This window comes from Eumetopias jubatus, unplaced genomic scaffold (genome assembly GCF_037043125.1).
Source record: "Eumetopias jubatus isolate StellerSeaLion01/CBP00866 unplaced genomic scaffold, mEumJub1_p1.0 scaffold_3, whole genome shotgun sequence".
In the NCBI taxonomy this organism is placed as follows: domain Eukaryota; kingdom Metazoa; phylum Chordata; class Mammalia; order Carnivora; family Otariidae; genus Eumetopias; species Eumetopias jubatus.
The window spans coordinates 92,753,671-92,774,671 of NW_028274809.1; positions in this window are offsets into that span (position 1 = coordinate 92,753,671).

Sequence of the window (21,001 nt, forward strand, 5' to 3'; positions counted from 1 at the left end):
CACAGGTGATGCTCGTGCTGCTGGTCTGGAAACCATTTTGAATACTGGGGTCCTACATGGTTCTGATGGAAATGGTTTGCCAGCCACACTTGAGAAACACCCTTCTAAAGTCTCACTGCTATAGAGCTTTCTCTTGCAGACAATACATCCAGGGCTTTTGTCTCAGCTTATTAATATTCCAGACAAGAGGCTGGTTGAGCCAATATTACACTGATTAAGATTGTATTCCCTTGAAGCCATTCCTCTGAGCACAGCGGTGTGAAAAGCAGAATCAACATCACCTGCAAACTTGTTAGAATTAGAAAAGCAGATTCTCGGGCTCTACCCAGACCTACTGAATCAAGAACAATGAATTTCAGTTTGAACAAGCGCTTTGGGTGATTCTGGTATTGCTAGAGTTTGAGACCCACTGTCTAAGGGTAACAGATAGTGTCTGAACCACATGGCCCCCAGGTCTGTACCATCCTGCCCTACCACCTCCCTGGCCTTCTTTCTGCTCCTCCACTGTGTCTTGAGACCTTCCTAACTGCTATTCTTTTTGCCTGGTAAGGGAAAGCAGAACTTTTCTAATAAGAAAAGCTGCCTCCATGTTCTGAGTGGGCACAGCACCCAATCATTCGAGTAGATTGTCTTTGGCTCTCCCTTGAATGAGAGAGGCTCCTCTTCATCTATAACTTAGGGAAGGCAGCATCCATTGCCCTGAAGGGTCTTTTGTGGAACTGGCTTCAACTTCTCCGCATGTAGGCCCTGGGAACCCAAAACCATCCCTGGCAGAAGAACAGAATCAAGGAGCCTCAGGGAGGAGAGCGAGCTAAGCTGTGCCCACTTCCTCTTCTTCAGAGTCAATGTTTTTACAAGTTCCCCTGTATTCTGCCTCGGAAGGAAGTCAGTCAGCAAGAAGGGGAAACAGGCAAAGAGAAACCGATGCTGTACAGAGCGGGAGGCTGAACTGGTGAGCGGGGCTCAACTCACACACAAGCCTACAAGTTGGGAGGAAAAGATGAGGTTGGCCCAAGCCAGTCACGCAGGCCAACAGGCTGTGCTTTGGGCCCGAGCACTGTGCACATTGGGGTCTTGCAACAGCATCTAGGCTGGTGAGTCTTCTTCATGGCTGGGTCTGCAGCACCTAGCACAATGCTGGTACAAGGTAGGAATGCAATAAGTATCCTTGTGGACCGACTACCTGCAAGCTCACTAGAATCACTGAATCAGCCTCTTCATTCAACTGACCTGGAAACCGAAGCCCAGAAAATTTGAGTGACTTCCCCTTAACACACAGCCAACCAGCAGGAGCCTGCCTAGAACCGGACCTTAAGACCCCCAAGACCTTCACCCCAGCTAAACTCCCCATTGCCAGCATTCCTTACTTTTCTATGAGATTCAAGATATACCTGAGGAAAGAGTTCAGGGCTTGAATTTTTTTTAATTAATATTAAATTTTGATGTGGAAGGATAGGGCCTCTGAAAAAAGTCCTTTCAATGTGAAGCTATTTTTAATCACCTTGGGTCTTTATAATGTCCAGCTCCCAGGGCTGTAAATATTGCTGATAGAATGGCACTGGTATCGGGCTGGAGGTGGCAGACCTGGAGTGTAATCTAATTTCCTAAACTACATTCACATGCGAAGAGATAGCAAAACCGGAACATGGGATTGGGCCCCATTTCCTGAAGGCCTTCCCAGATTAGTCAGAAGGGGCATGGAGACGATCTTCATGGCTGGGTTTTGTTTACTGGGTTTTACACTAGAGGAAAGACTTGTTAATTGATACAAGGTCAAACATTTATACAAATAAAAGAGAAAACCCCTTTTAATGAAAAAAAAAGAAAGAACGAAAATTCCTTGAGTAAGTATAAATATTGATTAGACTCCAAATAAGTGCCTGGAAATAAAATGGTTTTCTAAAATTACCAGAATGCATTATTTATTATCCATGTCACTGAGGTAGGACAATAGCATATTATAGGAAAAACAGAGGGTTATAGGATTATAGGATTTTTTAAAAGGGATAGGATGAGACTCACAAGCAGCTCAATTGTGGTATTGGCTGGGCAAAGGCTTCAGGATCCCTCTCTGACAATTAAGAGGGCACCCCCGGTTGAGATGACAGCATATAGAAGGATCCAGAGGCCATGCTACTCAGGAAATCTACTCCAAAAAGAGAAGGGCACACCTTCCAGCAATACGAACATGTATCATGGCAATAACATCAGTAGCAATTATTATTCTATTATAAATAATGTTACTGTATTTTCAATCATTTTTAAACTTTTATGTTCACCATCATTTTGTCCTCTCACAGTATACCTATGAGGTATACAGACCAGGTGATGTGCCAATTTTATTTATTGAGCACCTATCATGTGCCAGGCAACAGGGAACAACGTTGAACAAAACAGAAATGTCCCATGCCTGAATGGAGCCAACAGTCTTGTGGCAAGACAGATATTAAATAGTAATTCTGCATGAAGAAAATTTTGCTCTTTGTATCCATCATTCAACAATCATTAAAAGCCCGCTTCACGCTACACTCTCGCTCGACACTGAGACACAAAGATGACCAAGACATAGCCCCAGCCCAGAGGAACTTCCTGTAGAGGCAGGAAGAGAGACTCCAAACAAAAAATAATGCTGGGGAAGGAGAGAGGACTTCACCAAAAAGGAGACATTTGAGCTGAATTTGAAAAAAACTGGTAGGATATTTGCTTTTCTGAGAAACGGAGACCTGTGCGCAGAAGAGGAAAAGGGCACGCTGTGCCCAGCTGGGAGGGAGACGAGGCATGGGGTGGAGGGTTGAGGAAAGGAGGAGCTGTAGGTGAGGTTGGTCAAGTAGACAGTGTGGCTAGCTTATACAGGGCTGAGAATTCCTACACCGCCGAGTCAAAACATCCTCCGGGCAAGAGGGTGAGCAAAGCATCCATATAATCAACTTTTCATTTCGGAAAAAAGAATTCTGTGCCCAAAGTAGGTTATGGATTTGAGGAGGAAGACACAGGGCTGAGGTCAGTTAAAAAGGATGATCCAAATAAAGATTTAAAAACAGGAAAAAACTGTGTAGGAAAGAGACAAAAGTGCTCAATAACTATAGGCTGAAAATAGTGAGTGCTAAGGATGCCCCTACGTTATTTCACGCAGGCCCCACAACACCATTACTAAGGTCTTAGCATTCCCACTTTATAAATGAGGAAACTGAGGCACCGAGAATTGAGGTAATTCCCCAAGGTCACATGTCTAGTAAGAAGCTGGAGTCTGGGCTCAAAGCCACTCACCCATCCTTGCAGAGAGAGCACACTCACCGAACATCTGTCCTGGCTAAGGGAGTTGCCCAACAAGGAGCGAATGCAGTGAACAGTAAGGGAGTTCGGAGGAGAGAATGGTCAGAGTGACTTTCCCCCACCTGGTGACAGTCTTCACCCCGCAGTCTCTGCAAGTGTCATCCAACCTCCCTGTCCTCTGATGGAGAAACACCTAGGAAACAAACAAAGAGCAGTCTCTGGGAAGATCCACCAAAACCTCATTTACTGAACAAAGGGTGATAAAATGGCAAGAAACTCGCCACAGGGAATACAAACTGCAGATTCTGGCTGGGACATCTCTTTCCACCCACTCTGCCTATTCAGCAGGCCCATACATCACTTTTCCCTCAGACTGTTGATTAGAGAGACACCCACCACCCTGACACAACACGTTAATTATGAAAACAGAGTGCTGTGCACAACATAACATGGAAATGAAGTGACATGCATCCAATTAATTAAACTTTCACAGCTCCAATCGGTTTTAATTAGAGAAGCTATCCTTTTCACTCTCCTCTCAATCAATAAATGAACTTTGCAATACATACATATTTTTTAATCAGTTAGCAAGTAGGAAAAAGTAGTGTAAGTCTGTTGCTGAGGACACATGAATTCCTCCATAAGCTACACCTATGTGTATTATCCATTTTATTCTTGAATTTACAAGCAACACAGATTGAGTCCCTACAGCTTGTTTCCAAGTTAAATGAAAAATGAAAGCTGAGAAATGACAGCCCCATCATTTCCACAAAACCTCTTACCATTCTTGTTTACAGACCTAGGAAATGTATTGAGGACTTCAGAAATTAAGAAAGGCTCCTAGTACAATGTCAGTAGATGAGCTCAAAAGCTGTTTTTTTGTTTGTTTGTTTCTGGTCATCAGTATACTGTGTATCCTTGACAAAAGGAAAGCTCTTCCTCTCCAGAAAGAGCATCCTCTTTGACCATGCATACAGCTTCTGGAGGGCAAGCCACAGATCACTGAAGTCCAGACCGGGAAGACACTCAGCCCCTTGGGTCAGCCAGCTCAGCCCCAGCGACTGATGGAGCCACACTTACAGCAATCAGACCTGCTTCACATGTGATCTTGTCAACACCACACAGCTGGTGATTCCAAGAGGGCTGCATTATGCTGTGTTCCTGTCTGTGTCCTGTCCATCCTCCCCAGTGGATTTTTAAATCCTTACGTTGGAGAAGAGGAAGGTCATAAGAATGGAATAAGTAAAAGGTCAGTACCCATGGGAGCCAAAAAGAATAGAAAAAATGAGGTGTTGAATGGGTTGGGCAGTTCGGGAAGCTAAAGCGTAGAATGAGACATAAAAGCAGGAAATTCATTTTATGCAATAATTACTGTATGCACCTTAAAATATGGAAGAAATGGGAACCCTTCCAAACTCATTTTACGAGGCCAGTGTTGCCCTGCTAGCAAAACCAGACAAGGATGCCACAAGAAAATAAAATTACAGGTCAATATCCCTGATGAACATAGTTGCAAAGATCTGCAACAAAATATTAGCAAACAATTCAACAATACATTAAAAGGATCATACATCAGGATTAAGTGGGATTTATTTCAGGGATAGAGGGGTGGTTCAACAACCACGAATCAACATGGTATGCCACGTTAACAAAATGAAGGGTAAAAATCATACGATCATCTCAATAGGCACAGAAAAAGAATTTGACAAAATTCAACATTTAATTATGATAAAACTCTCAACATAATAAAGGCCATATATGAAAGCCCACAGTTAACACCATTCTCAACAATGAAAATCTGAAAGCTTTCCCTCTAAGGTCAGAAATAAGACAAGGATGCCCTCTCTCACCACTTTTATTCAACCTCGTATTGAAAGCCCTAGCCAGAACAATTAGAAAAAAAAAAAAAACATAATAAAAGGCATCCAAATCAGAAAGGAAGAAATAGAACTGCCACTGTTTGTAAATGACATATTATATAGAGAAAACCCTGAAGACTCCACCAGAAACTGTTGGAGCTAATCAATGAATTGAGTAAAATTGCAGGATACAAAATCAACATACAAAAATCTGTTGTATTTCTATACACTAATAATGAACTATCAGAAAGAAAAATTAAGAAAGTAATCCCATTTGCAATTACATCAAAAAGAATAATATACCTAGGAATAAATTTAAACATGGAGGGGAAAGACCTATACCCTGAAACTACGAGACGCTGATGAAATAAATTGAAGAAGACAAAAATAAATGGAAATATATTCTGTGTTCATGGATTGGAAGTATTAATATTGTTTAAATGTCTGTAATACCCAAAGGAATCTACAGATTCAATGCAATCTCCATCAAAATCTCAATGGCATTTTTTACAGAATTAGAACAAATAAATCTAAAATTTGTATTGGAACTACAAAAAGCCTGAATAGACAAAGCAATCTTGAGAAAGAAGAACAAAGCCAGAGATATCATGCCCCCAGATTTCAAACTATATTACAAAGCGACAGTAATCAAAACAGTACAGTATTGGCATAAAAACAGATGCATAAATCAATGGAATAGAATAGAATAGAGAGCCCAGAAATAAATCCCCACCTGTATGGTCAACTAATTCATGACCAAAAAAACCAAGAATATACAACTGGGAAAAGGACAGTCTCTTCAATCAATGGTGTTGGGAAAACTGGACAGCCATGTGCAAAAGAACGAAACTAGACCACTATCTTACACCATAGACAAAAATCAACTCAAAATGGATTAAAGACTTAAACGTAAGACCTGAAACCGTAAAACTTCTAGATAAAAACATGGGCGGTAAGCTCCTTGACATTAGTCTTGGTGATGATTTTTAGATTTGATACCAAAAGCAAAAGCAAGAAAAGCAAAAATAAATTAGTAGAACTACATTATACTAAAAAGCTTCTGCACAGCAAAGGAAATGATCGACAAAATGAAAAGGCAACCTACTGAATGGGAGAAAATATCTGTAAATCATATATCTGTGAAGGATTAAAATCCAAAATACATGAAGAACTTATACAACTCAACACCAAAAAGAGTCCAGTTTAAAAATGGGTAAAGAGGGGCACCTGGGTGGCTCAGTTGGTTAAGTGTCTGCCTTCTGCTCATGTCATGATCCCAGGGTCTTAGGATCAAGCCCCGTGTCGGGCTCCCTGCTCAGTGGGGAGCCTGCTTCTCTCTCTCCCTCTCCTCCCCTGCTCCTGCTCTCTTACTTGATCTATCTCAAATAAATAAAATATTTTTTTAAAAAATGGGTAAAGGATCTAAGTAGACATTTTTCCAAAAAACACATATAGATGGACAAGAGGTCCATGAAAAGATGCTCAATATCACTAATTATCAGGGAAACACAAATCAAATCCACAATGAGATATCATCTCACACCTGTTAGAATGGTTGTTACCAAAAAGACAAAAAATAACAAGTGTTGGTGAGGATGTGGAGAAAAGGCTACCCTCATGCACTGTTGTGGGAATATAAACTGGTGCAGCCACTGTGGAAAACGGTATGGAGTTTTCTCAAAAAATTAAAAACAGAACTATATTATCCAACAATTCCACTTCTGGGTATTTATCTGAAGGAAACAAAAACACTAACTCAAAGAGAGAATACGCACTGCCCCTCCCATGTGCATTGCAGCATTATTTACAATAACCAAGACATGGAAGCAATCTAAGTGTTCACTAATAGATGGATGGATAAAGATGAATGGAATATTATTTAGTCATAAAAAAGAAGGAAATCTTGTCATTTGCAACAACATGGATGGACTCTGAGGGTGTTATGCTAAGTGAAATAAGCTAGACAGAGAAAGACAAATACTGTATGATCTCACTTATATGGGGAATCTAAAATAAAAACTGTACTCAAAGGCACAGAGAACACATTGGTGGTTGCCAGAGGCAGGGGTTAGGGTTGAGCAAAATGGGTGAAGGTGGGTAAAACGTATAAACTTCCAGTTATAAAATAAATAAATCCTGGGCATATAATGTAGAGCAAGGCAACTATAGTCAATAATATTATACGGTATATTTGAAAGTTGCTAAGAGAATAAATCTTAAAAGTTTTCAGTACAAGAAAAGAAATTATAACTATGTGTGGTAATGGATGTTAACTACAATTATGGTGTTATTTCTCAGTATATACAAATATCAAGTCATTATATTGTACACCTGAAACTAATAGGATGTTATATGTCAATTATACCTCAATTAAAAAATACTATTCTGGGTAGTAATGAAAGCAAAACGGGAGGAGGAGCTAAGGTTCACAGATGTCTACCGCTCCACCGGTGACAGACGTAGCTAATCAATCACAGGTCTGCTTCCAAAAATGACTTCAGAAATCATATCAGTTCAGAAACCTTGACTCAAACTGGTTTAAACATATAGAAATGTATTCTCTCACATAACAGAAAGTCTAGAGGGCCAGACTGGGGGTGGATTGAGGGTTGGTTGATTCAGCGGCTCAACGAAGTTGTCAAGGACCCTGTTTCTCTCAGTCTGTCTCTTTTGCCATCCTCAAAGTTGGCTTAAGATTCATTCTGGTAGGGGCGCCTGGGTGGCTCAGTCGTTAAGCGTCTGCCTTCAGCTCTGGTCATGATCCCAGGGTCCTGGGATCGAGCCCCGCATCAGGCTCCCTGCTCCACGGGAAGCCTGCTTCTCCCTCCCCCACTCCCCCTGCTTGTGTTCCCTCTCTCACTGTGTCTCTCTCTGTCAAATAAATAAATACAATCTTTAAAAAAAAAAAAAGATTCATTCTGGTTGCAGGATGTCTGCAGTAGAAATCATATCCAGGATGACAAGGTCCAGAGGATACAGAGAGATCATCTTTCCCCACTTGTAAGAGAAAAGTGCCCTTTCCCAGAAACCCTCAGCAGGCTTCTCCTCACATCACAGTGTTCAAAGGTAGACTGCTTGCCCTTTCCTAAATTATTCACTGGCCCAGGGAAGGAGATGATCCTGCTGCTTTAGACTCATCCATCTTAACTAGAATGGATGTTCGGGAACCAACCATTGTGTTGTTCCCTAAGGAGATCTCATTCTTCACAGCATCATAGCGCCCATGGATCAAACGGGTACCAGAGATAAATCTCTTGGCCATCTTGGACTGGGAGAAGAGCCAACCACTGGGGAACTAGAGAGCATGGCTTATTGAGGGTGAGGGAGTAAAAGAGACAGAGGGGAAGCTATTCTGTTTGGGAAAGAGTTTGAGAGTTTGAGTTCTTGGAGTTGAGGAGAAATCCATACCCCTCACCCAACCCCCAAAGACCTGGCAGAACCTATCTAAACTGAGAAAGAAAAGGTTTTCAGAAGATGTGATGCATGTCAGGGGAAGCGGTGGTTCCATATTACAGGCACAAATTTAGGTCACTGTGTAAACGCTCAGGTAAGGAGTCTAAATCAGTCATCAGCTTACCCAAGAAAGGTGAAATGGGAGCCACAGATCTGGGATCCAGGACTCAGAGAGCGACCACAAGCAACGTTCACAAGAAGGTCACTCAGAGAAATCTGGTACTTAAAGGACAGAAAATTTGCCAGTCTCTCTTTCTGGCAGAGACCCCCACTTTTTCTGAGTGATGATCTAAAAGACCCTTCTCCCTTGGTTTGAGATGAGAAGGAAGCAAATAGTAATAATAATAATATTTGGTAAGAATTATTAAATGTTGAGAGGAAGCAGGAAGAAGAGCAGTGAGAACAGCTGACCGTGGTATAATGAGCCAACTCATTTTTCATGGTGGAAATTAAAAAATATTATCTAATACTCATAAATCAAGAAATAGAGATATAGCATATTATAAGGAGAGAATCACCACAAAAATTAAATCCTAAGTAGATGAAAGCAGGGGTTGGGGTGGGGTAATGACCAGGCAAAAGACTGCTTCTTGCCATTACTAAGCTCTTCTTTACTATTTATTACTTTGTCAAACATTTAAAACAAAGTATCTGAGAAGATAAATTTAAATGGTTGCTCTCTCTTGTATCCCTGGCACACAGTAGGTATTCAGTAACTATCTGTTGAATGAATCAATGAAATGTACCAAGTAAGAGCAATTGTTGAGCCCCGGCTAAGTATGTTACGGAGCCATGCTTTACCCTTGGGCTTTCTCAGATGAGACAGTACGGAGGCGCCTACACAGGCAGCCCTGACCTCTCAGTGGACCTCACTTATTACAAATCTAGAAGAGTAACATTGAATGCTTTGTCAATTTGAAATTTCAACATCAAAAGAAGCTTCTCTCTTTCCCTCTCTCTCTCCCTTTTTAAACGAACTTTTCTTACTGATCATGTCCCACACTTTCATGGTATCCCATAGAGTAAGTCCACTTTTTTTGCTCTGGGTGTAGACCAGGTGCCCAGCTGAGTGGCAGAATTCAGAGCTGTCAACATGAGTAATCGACCCACAGGGGGATCTCTATCGGGGAGTCAAAAAAAAAATGGTTGTCATCTGGTGCTATCTAGCAACTTTACCAGACTGTCTAATGCATACAGACAATCAAATGTCTATAGTAGGTTACAGGGAAGACCAGCTCACTCAACATACTCTGCATAAGCCCCCTACCCATCCGTGGGCACTGATCAAGGAATTTTCTCAATAAGTGGTTTCCCTGAGGATTTCCAGGAAAAGAACTTTGTCAATGGTAATAGAATCTTCTTCAAAAGCACAGTGGGAAAATCCCTTTGAAGACCAGTACACGCCTGACACGTTACCTCCTTATGTTTCCCTTTGATGATTCCTAAAGGCCTTTAAGTTATAAACAAGTGTTTGGACGTGGTGATTTCCAGTATATACTGGGCAGGAGCTCTTTGAATATGAAAAGAGAAAACATTTAAAATCTAATCGATTATAAAAATGGTTTTGACACTGAGTTCACATGTTTTAGTTAAAAGTGTGTACTTCACAAATTAATGAAATGTTCCAAGCATCTGGATTGGTTGTTAAAAAAAAAAAAAAGGTAGGAAAAAATGCTGATTTAATTCCCTGTGGGCTATCTCCTAACTGGAGGTTACCATCTGCCCATGAGGCCCACCACTGCTTCACCGCCCAAAAACAGTCACTGGCCCTGAGCAAAATGGGGTAGTAGATCCTTCCAGGCTGCCTATAAGGAGACATACACCTAATGCTCTGCTTCAAGTGAGCTAGAGCCAGATACAACTCCTCTGGGACCCACAGACTGCCCGGACTTGTTTCTGCTGCAGGAGATGCCACCATCAGGAACAGCTGTGCCCCCCCATCTCCCCACCTCCCCCACGGCTGCTCAGAGGATCTAGCAGTGGTAACAGCAAAGCCTGTGTGAGGGCAAATCCACTTTGCCTTCACAAAAGAATGGAATCTTGAGGCGACAGTGAATCTAGCGGCTAAAGCACAGGCATGCACACGCCCCAACACACACACAGACACACACACACACACACACACACACACAGATTCAAGCTGCAGGTGACCCAGTACTTGTCTCAGACTCCTGCTCCAGCAAACACAAGTCTGCCCCAGTTGTTTGCAAAGTGGGGGTGCCGGATACTCTCTTTTCTGACCTGGCTTTGCCGCGGTGTCATGACACACAAATGACAAAAACAACATCTGGGCACAGACTGGGAATGTCAGGCCTGCTGAATTGCCAGTGTTGCAAGCTGGCCTGGGGTGTCTCACTCAGCTTTAGCCAGAGACAAAACCAGGCAGCATTGAGGTGCCACCACTTAAATGACCTCCCCTCTTTTTTAAGGTGCTGCAGTTAAAGTATCACGTGGCACCACTGTGAAACTGAGCTGAGGACAGCTCTGGTCATGATCCCTAAGACCACAGGCCCTTTGTCACCCAAGGGCCATGCCAACAACATTGCGACATCTGTGCATTAATCGGTGTCAAAGACATCCCTCCCGGGATGAGATGACAACCAGTCATTTGAATTATCTCCTTTCCAGCCTTCCTCTTTCCATCTGTACTTCCTGAAGGCTCATGGTGCCACAAAGAAGAGAGTCCACTAATGGTTTGGGGGTACCGCAATTACTGCAGTTTCCACAGCAGTATAACACAGATTCAACTTCAGAGAAAGAGTACCCCTTGCTGGTTAATTGGCCAAGTGGAAGAAGCAAAGAAGGAAGGACAGACGGTTGTATAGGACGTGGGGCTCTAGCTCTGGCTGAATTAGCCATGTGTCACAGTGATTTACAGAGGGGCTCTTCTTGCACCATTGTCACTCTAATAATGAGCTATTTATGCAAGACTCTACCGTGCTTGCCTGTTTTATTGCTACCCAGCCCAACAAGAAGACCCTCAGAACATTCTCTTCACAGACAGAAGATGTCCCTTCACACCTGGGATACTAGAAACCTGAGATGTCCAGGTTTCCTTCCCACAAGGGCAAGGACTCTGGGCATGAACTGTAGTGGGCCTGCCTCACCACCAGAGGGTGCCCCGTGGTCACTTTTCCCTCTCCCACTCAGCTCTAGATCAGATGTTCCTCCCGAGTTTGGGCAGAACCAAGTGTTAAGGGCATCACGCAAATTAAGACTAAGAGTTTTTGTTGCTGTTGTTGTTTTCAGGAGTGCCTCCCGGGATGATGTCAGACTTTGACCATACATAATTATTTTGCTCTGGGCAATGTCCTTTGACCCATGCTGTTGCAAATCCTAACCAAGTAATATTTCTCTGAACATTGTGTTTTCATTCTGACAGCTGTTCCTGTCTGCAAAGTACTCATTTCAAAACAACACACTACTCAGATATCCATGATTCCAGGACACAGGGCACAGGGGGAGAAAAGGGAGTCTCTCACCAGCCCATCAGGGCTCCTCATTCTGACAAGACATAGCCCGTTACATTACCACAATGGGTTTCCCATATGAGTTTGGAATGGGGAACCCATTCCAAAGGTCTCATCCCCACCAATATCTTATGTGTTCTTCTATCACTGGCATTCCCAGCCATCTTATTCCAGTGGGAAGATAATGGTGATTAACACCCTAGGACACAGAGAGCTTTCAATGGCACTAACGCAATGAGTAAGTTTGGTCATTAGCTGACAAAAAGATCAGTTTACAAGCTGGATGGCTATAGCTTAGATGGCTTACAGCCATGCACCTGAATTTTTCTGTGGAAAATGTGCTGGTTCATCAGAAATTCTGTCCCCCTTCCCTTCCCAGCGGTCATTCTCCTCTCTTACCCCTTGCCAAAGCCTCCCAAATCACAATACATCCATGTAGATCTATATATAGTCCTTCTAAGTTTCTCCACATTTTCACTGCATTATCTCCCTGGCAACTCATAATACAAAGTTGAGGTGAGCAGAGAAGGTATTAATGAACTTTTGCAATTCTCCCAAGCAAAATCTGTTGGTCTGCTCCACGTTCCCATATGCTGCATAGCCCTTTATTATAGGTATTTTTAATCTCTTACAACTTCTCCTTTACCAAGTTCTACGATTGTGTGCTCCCCTAAGGCCCAGATCTTATCAGCTTTATATCCCCAAAGCTTTGCAAAGTTCTTGACATACGGTATTTAGTAATTGTCTGTTCATTTGGATTATTATACCCATTTGACAAATAAGGTAATCAAGTCACCCAGAGGGGCTAAGTGACACCACACGCTACATCCACCGCTGGGAGTGAGTGATGGAATGGTCCAACTAGGAGAATACACAATCAATGAGAAAATACGTGCTGGGTTCTGACTCTGGAACAAGCAACCTGATAAACGCAAACCATAAAATAACAAGAAATGGTCACCGTCCTAGATTCTCACCCAGTGACTAGTGAGGCCCTTTCACTTCTCTGGGTTCCACTTTTATTCTATTAAGGATGAGCATTTTGGAGGATAATATCTGTAACGGCTCCTTTAGCTCTAACACTCTACTACCTCTATCAATACTCTCGCTGGGGAGACACTATACCTACTTTTGCAGAGATATAGGACAAACTAGCATCCACGTGTCACATGGGAGTGACAACACATCGTCATATTGCCACGTGGAGTCAAGGTGGAAAGAGCAGTTCAGACGCATGCTGAGGGAGGTCTAGAGAAGGAGAGCACTTAGAGAGTGGAAGAGGTAAGAAGCTTTACCCACGGGGGACTAGCGATGAGCCCAGAGCTGCAATTTACAGGGGCCAGGGGAACTGAAGGAGGGAGGCCAACTGCGACCAGGTGGAGGAAGCACAAAGTGTGCATTCAGAGGACGATAGTTTCAGGAAACAGGGAAACTGCTGTTCCTATGGTCAACGCCTTTGTGAAAGAGAGGTTTGTGTCTAAAATAAATAAATCAAAACCTGTCTCTACTTTAGCCAGTGTCTTTTCCTCTCTCCAAACTCATGCCCATTTCATTTCTTCTGGCTGCCAAACCGCCCCCCTACCGCCCTCAATCTAAACTAGGTTTATCCTGTTGTTCAGTCTCATGGCAGTCTTAACTTGCACTTCATGGCAAAAATCTTAATCATACATGTATATAAGCTATTATCCCCTACAAGACTGCAAGGTCTTGGAGAGCAAGACTTCTCTGTGTTTTGTTCACTGCTGAATGAATCCCCCACACCTAGATTATAGTAAATGTTCAATACATGTACAATGAATTAATACATGAACACTGGCAACATTTGGAAAGTGGATCCACGTAACAGCAGGGCCACTTTTCAGGTCCCAGTTGCTGAGGGTGCCTCAGCGGCTTATCCTAGAGTCAAGTGAGGGCATACGTGACAGGTGCAGATGGAGACCAGGCAGCAAATCTGGACCCGGGCCCACCGTTTGAGAAATACAAACACAAGTTTCATCAGCTAGCCCTGCCTTTAGTGTACTACACCACATCCCTCCCCATTTCCTCTCAGTCAGGATGGAAGACACACTCCTTTCTAAACACCACTTCTCCTGATGAACCTCAGACCCCCTCCCAGCCTCCCCAAATGCACCAGGCCCAGGCATCCTGCTTCCCACTCTCTCATAATGAAGGGCTTTGTCTGCACACATCCAAAGCCATGGAGTAGAGTCCTCTGACCCATACCCCCACCTGCAGGTCCCTCAGGCTACTTCTGGTTTTTTTTAAAGCTGAAGCAACTCAGTCTCAGAAAGCATAGGTGACCCCCTGAAGGTCGCACAGCTAAAAATCCATGCAAGGGAATCTAAAAAGAAAGTCTTTCTCAAAACCCTAGTTAATATCCAGTGCTTCCCGTAAACCAGGAATTCTGCTAAATGCTTCCCTGCATTATCCCTGTTAAGCCTCACAACAGTCCAGAGAGATAGGTATATTAATCCCGTTTTCCAGTCAGACCTGAGGCACACATTAGTTACATAACCAGCCCAAAGTTGCTCAGCTTAACAGAGAAGATCTGGATTCTCACTCAGGACCACATCTGACCCCATGGCCTGAACTCGTTCCTCTATATATTCATCACAGTGATAATGAGATGGATTTTTCCCTCTCCCAGACCCTCACTCCAATATAAACCCCCTCAGCAATGGGGCCACACTGTGGGAGAAGTGACCCATGGTTCACGAGAAGGATTTCAGAGTAGGACTCACCCAGAGTATTCTCTCCTCAGAAAAGTTAAAAACTGAATCTCCAGTATCCCACACCCAACCTCCTACTTCTCCAGACACCCCTTCTTTCTGGCACTCCCATCCACATCCAAGCCTGGACCCTCCATACCTCCACAGCAGCCTCCACCCAGGCCTCCCCCCCTTCCTCCCAATTGCTTCACCACTGAACTTTTCCAGGAGGAATGCATTAAGCAAACCCAGGGACTTAGCTAGCATGCACCTACCGGATAGATGGGGCATCCCTTTAAAATTCAAGCACATCCTATTTCAGCCCCATCAGCAAGGCCCAGTTCAGTCATTTCTGTAGGAAAGGCTAGTGTTTGCTTCTCCGGGATGGTCATCTGATACTGTTCAGGCTGACATTTCGGCTGCCCTGGGGATCACAGAGCTTTTATAGCCCTGGGGGTGCCCTCCCCTGGGGGCTCATATACTCACATTTTAACACAGAGCAACCTTAAGAGGGAGAAAAAGGCCCAGAGCCCGAAGACTGCAGCTGTGGATGTTCACAGCCTCTTCAAGCGCCAGCCCTCGGAAACGGGGCGTTTACTACTATACATTGAGCACCCACTATGTGCTTTACCTACCTTTGTTTCATTTAATCCCTAAAACCACTGCATGAGGTGGGCTGCACTGTCCCAAATCGACCGGTGAAGAAGATGAGATCCAGAGAGAGCAAGTAACTTCCCACAAGCTATGAAAGATTTGGGGGACCAGCCTTGCCTGACCCCAAAGCTTTGCGTATTTACCACCACACTAAGCTGCCTCGCCCACCCTCTCTGTAAGACTTAAGATTTTACAAAGCAAAGTCTAGCCTTACCTTCCCAGACAGTGCTGGCTAGAAGCTCCGTCAGAGGAGTGGTGTGCAGTCAGCAGATGGTAGAGACTGCATACGACATACAAGCAGACATTTGTATTCTTACCTGCCATGAGACTACTGCGCCCAGCTCTGACATTTCTGTTTCATTGTGCCTACAAATCCAGTTTGATCTGCGGTTCTGCTTATTTGTCCTTTGCATTAGAACTGTTTAGATTTGTTGGAGCGGCCAAACTTATAAATGGCAAATTAAACAAGCGGTAGATGTGCTGCCTGCAAGCAATACTGATCAGCCTGAGTCAACGCAGAGCACCAAGCAGGCCTTTCAATATACGGCCAAAATTTCCGAGGCTATTGACAATTTTCACTAAAGCCTTTTAATAATTGTATGTCTGCTCTGGCTTTTCAATTGCCCCAAGTTTGGGTGGTGAAATCACAGCATGTTATTTTAATCCCTTTATAATGGACTAGAGTTCAATTCAAATAACCACGTCTCCTGAGTGCCCGTGGTAAGAGGCAGGAAGAGCTGAGAAGCGGGTCTCACGGCCACACAGATTCTGAAAAGCCCGAGATGCATGCTCCATCTGAAAACCACAAAGGCTTTGGGGCCTGCTGCTCTCACCTCTAAACCCAGGGCTCCCAAAATCCCACCCCCAAACCAGCAGGATCAGCATCACCTGGGAAATTGTTAGAAATGCAAATCCTTGGGCCCTTGTTCAGACCAACCCCAGTATCAACACCACCTGAAACAGGGCTTGCCCATAATAGTCGCTGAGCACAGATTCGTTGTTTACTGGGTAAATAACACGCAGAGAGGGAATGCGGAGGGATGAGTATAATGAAGAACCAAATGGCTGCCGAATGTTATCTGCTTCACGTCTGTCCAGAGATGGCTTCTATTCCCCAACAGAGTGTTGTAGACTGAGCCTGCTTCAGAATCAGCTAAAAACACAGATCTCTGGGCTGCATCGCAGAGTTTCTGAGTCCACAGGTCTATGCTGGGGACCAAGAACGTGCGTGTTAACAAGTGTCCCTGCTGTTGCTGATGTAGCTGGTACTGGGACCACACTTGGAGAACTTCTGTCCCAGAGATAAGACTTACCTGTCTCCACTTTCAGCCTCCCTTTCTGGCCTTGAATAGTATACTTCTTTTTAAAGACTTTTCTCCAAACTTCTCAAACCTTTGCTCACAATACTGCCTAAGGGCTGATCCAAAAATAACTAAATCCAAAACAAGAATGAATTCCTTTCTCTTTAAAGAAACACGCAGGAATCTACCTTAACAATACAAGAGGTACTTTCTTCATTCCGGAAATAGAAAAGCGGGATGGCACCATTATTAGAAATCGGTGGTCAACTTTTCTTCTGGGCAAAGAACACGCATTCTGAATGTCTGGTTCCTTGTTGCAAAGTAGCTCCAAAGTGGCTGGCAGCCTTTAGAGTTTACCCAGCCACGAGATGGCAGCACTAAGTTGGTGTTCGCCTGAAATGTAATGCTGGGCCCACAAGAGCCCCTGCCTTTCCTCTGGGGGTGACCGTCCAGAGCAAGGCAATAAGCAATGGACTAATACATTCGCGGGAACAAAAATAGGCTACAGCTTTCCCTCCCAGGAAAGGTGGCATTTAAGAAATATGTCCAGCAAATGCAGACCGTGGAACACAGACCTGAAACAGAGTTGCAAGCATTCCATTCAGTCCCTCAAGACAGAGCCTCAATTTCCCACACGCAAATTAGGAAACAGACAGCTGCCTATTGGTCATACCATGGTCATACCATGGACCATTACCATACCACACCAATGCGCGATAATGGGCAGAATGACAGATCTGTACCCCTCCCCTCCCCGATAATGTCTGGGACATGTAGCCATCTTAAGTACAAGGCAACTGATGCTGACCTGAAATAAAAAATCAACTCAAAATGGATTAAAAGACCTAAATGTGAGATCGAAAACCATAAAGTTCCTAAAAGAAAACATGGGCAGTAAACTCTTAGACATCAGTCTTAGCAATATTTTTTTTTGGATCTGTCTCCTGAGGCAAGGGCAACAAAAGCAAAAATAAACAATTGGGACTACATCAAACTCAAAAGCTTTTGCACAGTGAAAGAAACCATCAACAAAATGAAAAGGCAACCTACTAAATGGGTGAAGATATTTGCAAATCATATATCCAATGAAGAATTAATATCCAAAATATATTCAAAAATTCATACAACACAAAAAATTCCAATTAAAACATGGGCAGAGGACCTAAATAGACATTTTTTCAAAGAAGACAGATGGTCAATAGACACATGAAAAGATGCTCAATACCATTAATCATCAGGGAAATGCAAATCAAAACCACAATGAGATATCACTCTACACCTGTCAGAATGGCTAGAATCAAAAAGACAAGAAATAAGTGTTGGCGAGGATGTGGAGAAAAGGGAACCCTCCTGTACTGATGGTGGGAATGTAAGCTGGTGCAGCCATTGTAGAAAACAGTATGGAGTTTCCTCAAAAGATTAAAAAACAGAAATACCATACAATCCAGCAATTCCACTTCTGGGTATTTATCCAAAGAAAACAAAAAACGCTAATTCAACAGGATAGATGCACCCCCATATTCACTGCAGCATTATTTATAACAGCCAAGATACGGAAGCAACCTGTGTACTGGTAGATGAATGGATGAAGACAATGTAATACACACACACACACACACACACACAAGCACGCACACACGCACAGGAATATTACTCAGCCATTGACAAAAAAGTGAAATCTTGCCATTTGCAACAGCATGGATAGTCCCAGAGGCTATTATGCCAAGTAAAATAAGTCAGACAGCGATAGACAAATACCATATGATTTCACTTATATAACCTAAAATATCAAAACAAACAAACAAAACAGAAACACTCATAAATACAGAGCATAAAGCCAGAGGGAAGGGGAGGGGAAGGGGAGATGGATGAACTAGGTGAAGGAGATTGAGGTACAAACTTCCAGCCATAAAATAAATAAGTCACAAGAATGCAAAGTACAGCACAGGGAATACAGTCAATAATACCGTAATGATGATAGATGGTAACTACACTTATCATCGTGATCATTTTGTAAGTTATAGAAATGCTGAATCATGATGTATATCTGAAAATAATATATTATACATCAACTATACTTTAAAAAATATATTTATATATACAGATGCATTAGAAATTTTAAATCCTAAACAAAAGGAACGCTGTCCCCAAATCTATTCTCTCATGATTTGCCAAAGTACGGTATATTAAGTTACAGGCATTATTTTTCCATGTCAAAAATAGGGATTCATGGTTTGTGAGCTATAAGGCTACTTTGCAATAAGCATGTATAAAATGAAAGAGACTCCCAGCACATCCAGAATGTTTGGTGGCCACAATGAGAGTAAAACTGTTCAGAAAATGCAACTCTTCCTTCTCTGTTCAACCTCCCGCCACTGTCACCTTTTCCAGAGGCTTGGTCTGAATTTAAACCTATTTGGGGAAAAAAAGACTTTGCTTCACGGGTATGCTTTCCACCCAAATGTCTCAGATACAGTTACTCATGCTTCACATAATTCTAATGAAACTGTGTTTTTGTACTGGAATTATCTGGATATTTCCTTCCATTTTCCTTGGCCTTGGTGACAGAACTCAACTCTGTAAGTTTCTTTCCTTCACTAGATCAGTTGTTCACTAGATCTAGTTGTTCACAGTTGTTTCTGAACTTGGCTTACCATCAGAATAACTGCAGGGTTTTCTTTGGTTTTTGTTTCATTTTTAAAGTACAGATTCCATGACACAGCCCAAACTACTGAGTTAAAATCTTGGGGAGGCAGGAGAGAGCTGGAAATTTGTGCTGGTTTCCAGCATGGATGTGGGAACAGTAACCCAGCTGAGGGAGTTCCAGTGATCAGGTTCAGAAAAGGCTGCACTAGGTAACACAGCTTTCCAGGCTTCAGAGTTTATTCTTCTCATCATACTCACGGTGTCCTGTGGGACCAGTGGGAAGGAAATATGGTTAAGTCTACAGAGGAAGAACAGAAAGAGACTTGCCCACAGCCCAAGAATCTCACACAGGAGGATTCAAGATTCAGGCAGGTAGGGGGTCGGGACCTCTCATTACCCACTTCCAGTTCAACCTCTTCTATCTTGGAATGTTTTGGGCTTTGTCGATGGGAGTTTACCAGATACAGTAAGTACTGCATGGCATAAAAAAGCCATGAAATTGCTCTTCCCTGTTGCTCTGCTCCTTCAGTCAAGTAGATCTTCAAGGAGGCCTTGTAATCCATCCCAGAATTCTGGCAAAGCACCATGGAAAGGAAATGAGTGAAAACAAAGACATGAGGGTCAAGTTGCTGGGACTCTTTGAACGCAAGAATCAAAGACTCAGGGAGGAGTTCATCTTGTCTCTGAGGACACTGGAACTGTCTGAGAGGGGTCCTGAGGCAGCTGGGATGGAGAGCCAAGCAGCCCTCCACCAGCACTCACACCCACAAGGAACATCTGTTCACACCCACGCTTTTATTTCTATTAACTGGGGGAGGAGGAAGGCATTTGGTTGTGGTGGGGTTGGGAGAAGAGAGGGAAATGGAAGGTTTGTGTTGGCACCTCTCCCCCACTCAGCCCTGTGGTCTGAGTCTCTGATTGTACAGGGGATGGTCAGATACTGGACACTATGCTTTCAGGAGAGATCTTTATAAAGGTTTTGGCAAAACAACACCACTCTTGGATCCAGGTAGCATAAGGGTGGGAGACCTGTCTTGGGATTCAATTAGAGAAGCAGGACCCCTGAGAGTGATAACTCCTTATTACAGGAGTTAGATCTCACCCAGCTGTGGAAGGCAGTAGAGCGTTCTACGCAGCGCTCTATGCCTGGTGCTAAACTTGACGCTGCCATAGACCAGCAAGAGTAGCAGTCAAAAAAAGAAAACCAGACGTGGTCGATAGCAAGAACCACCTGGAACCCACATAGACAAACTGGGACCTGCATCGGTCTCCCACCACCTCCGACCTCAATGCACTGGGTGATGCACAGGAGACCCTGGCCCCCTTCACCACAAAGCTGCACAGGGACCTGGCCAAGAACTCACAGAAGCAGCAGATCCGGTGGGACTGGCCCAAGTCTGATAGCAAATCAGGGATAAATGGGGGCAAGCTGCCACTCTGCTGTATAGACCATCAGAGTGAAAAAATATGGCCGCTGCTTCACTCCTGCCTTCCAGATCTCAAAGGAAGTATCTCTTGCGAGCAATACTAATCTGTGCTTATAAAGAGAAGGGAATTCTGTGAAAGGAAATTCTTGCTTAGCTAAGCTGACACAATGCAGATGCACAAGCTTTTCTCTCTGCTCTGGCACCTGAGAC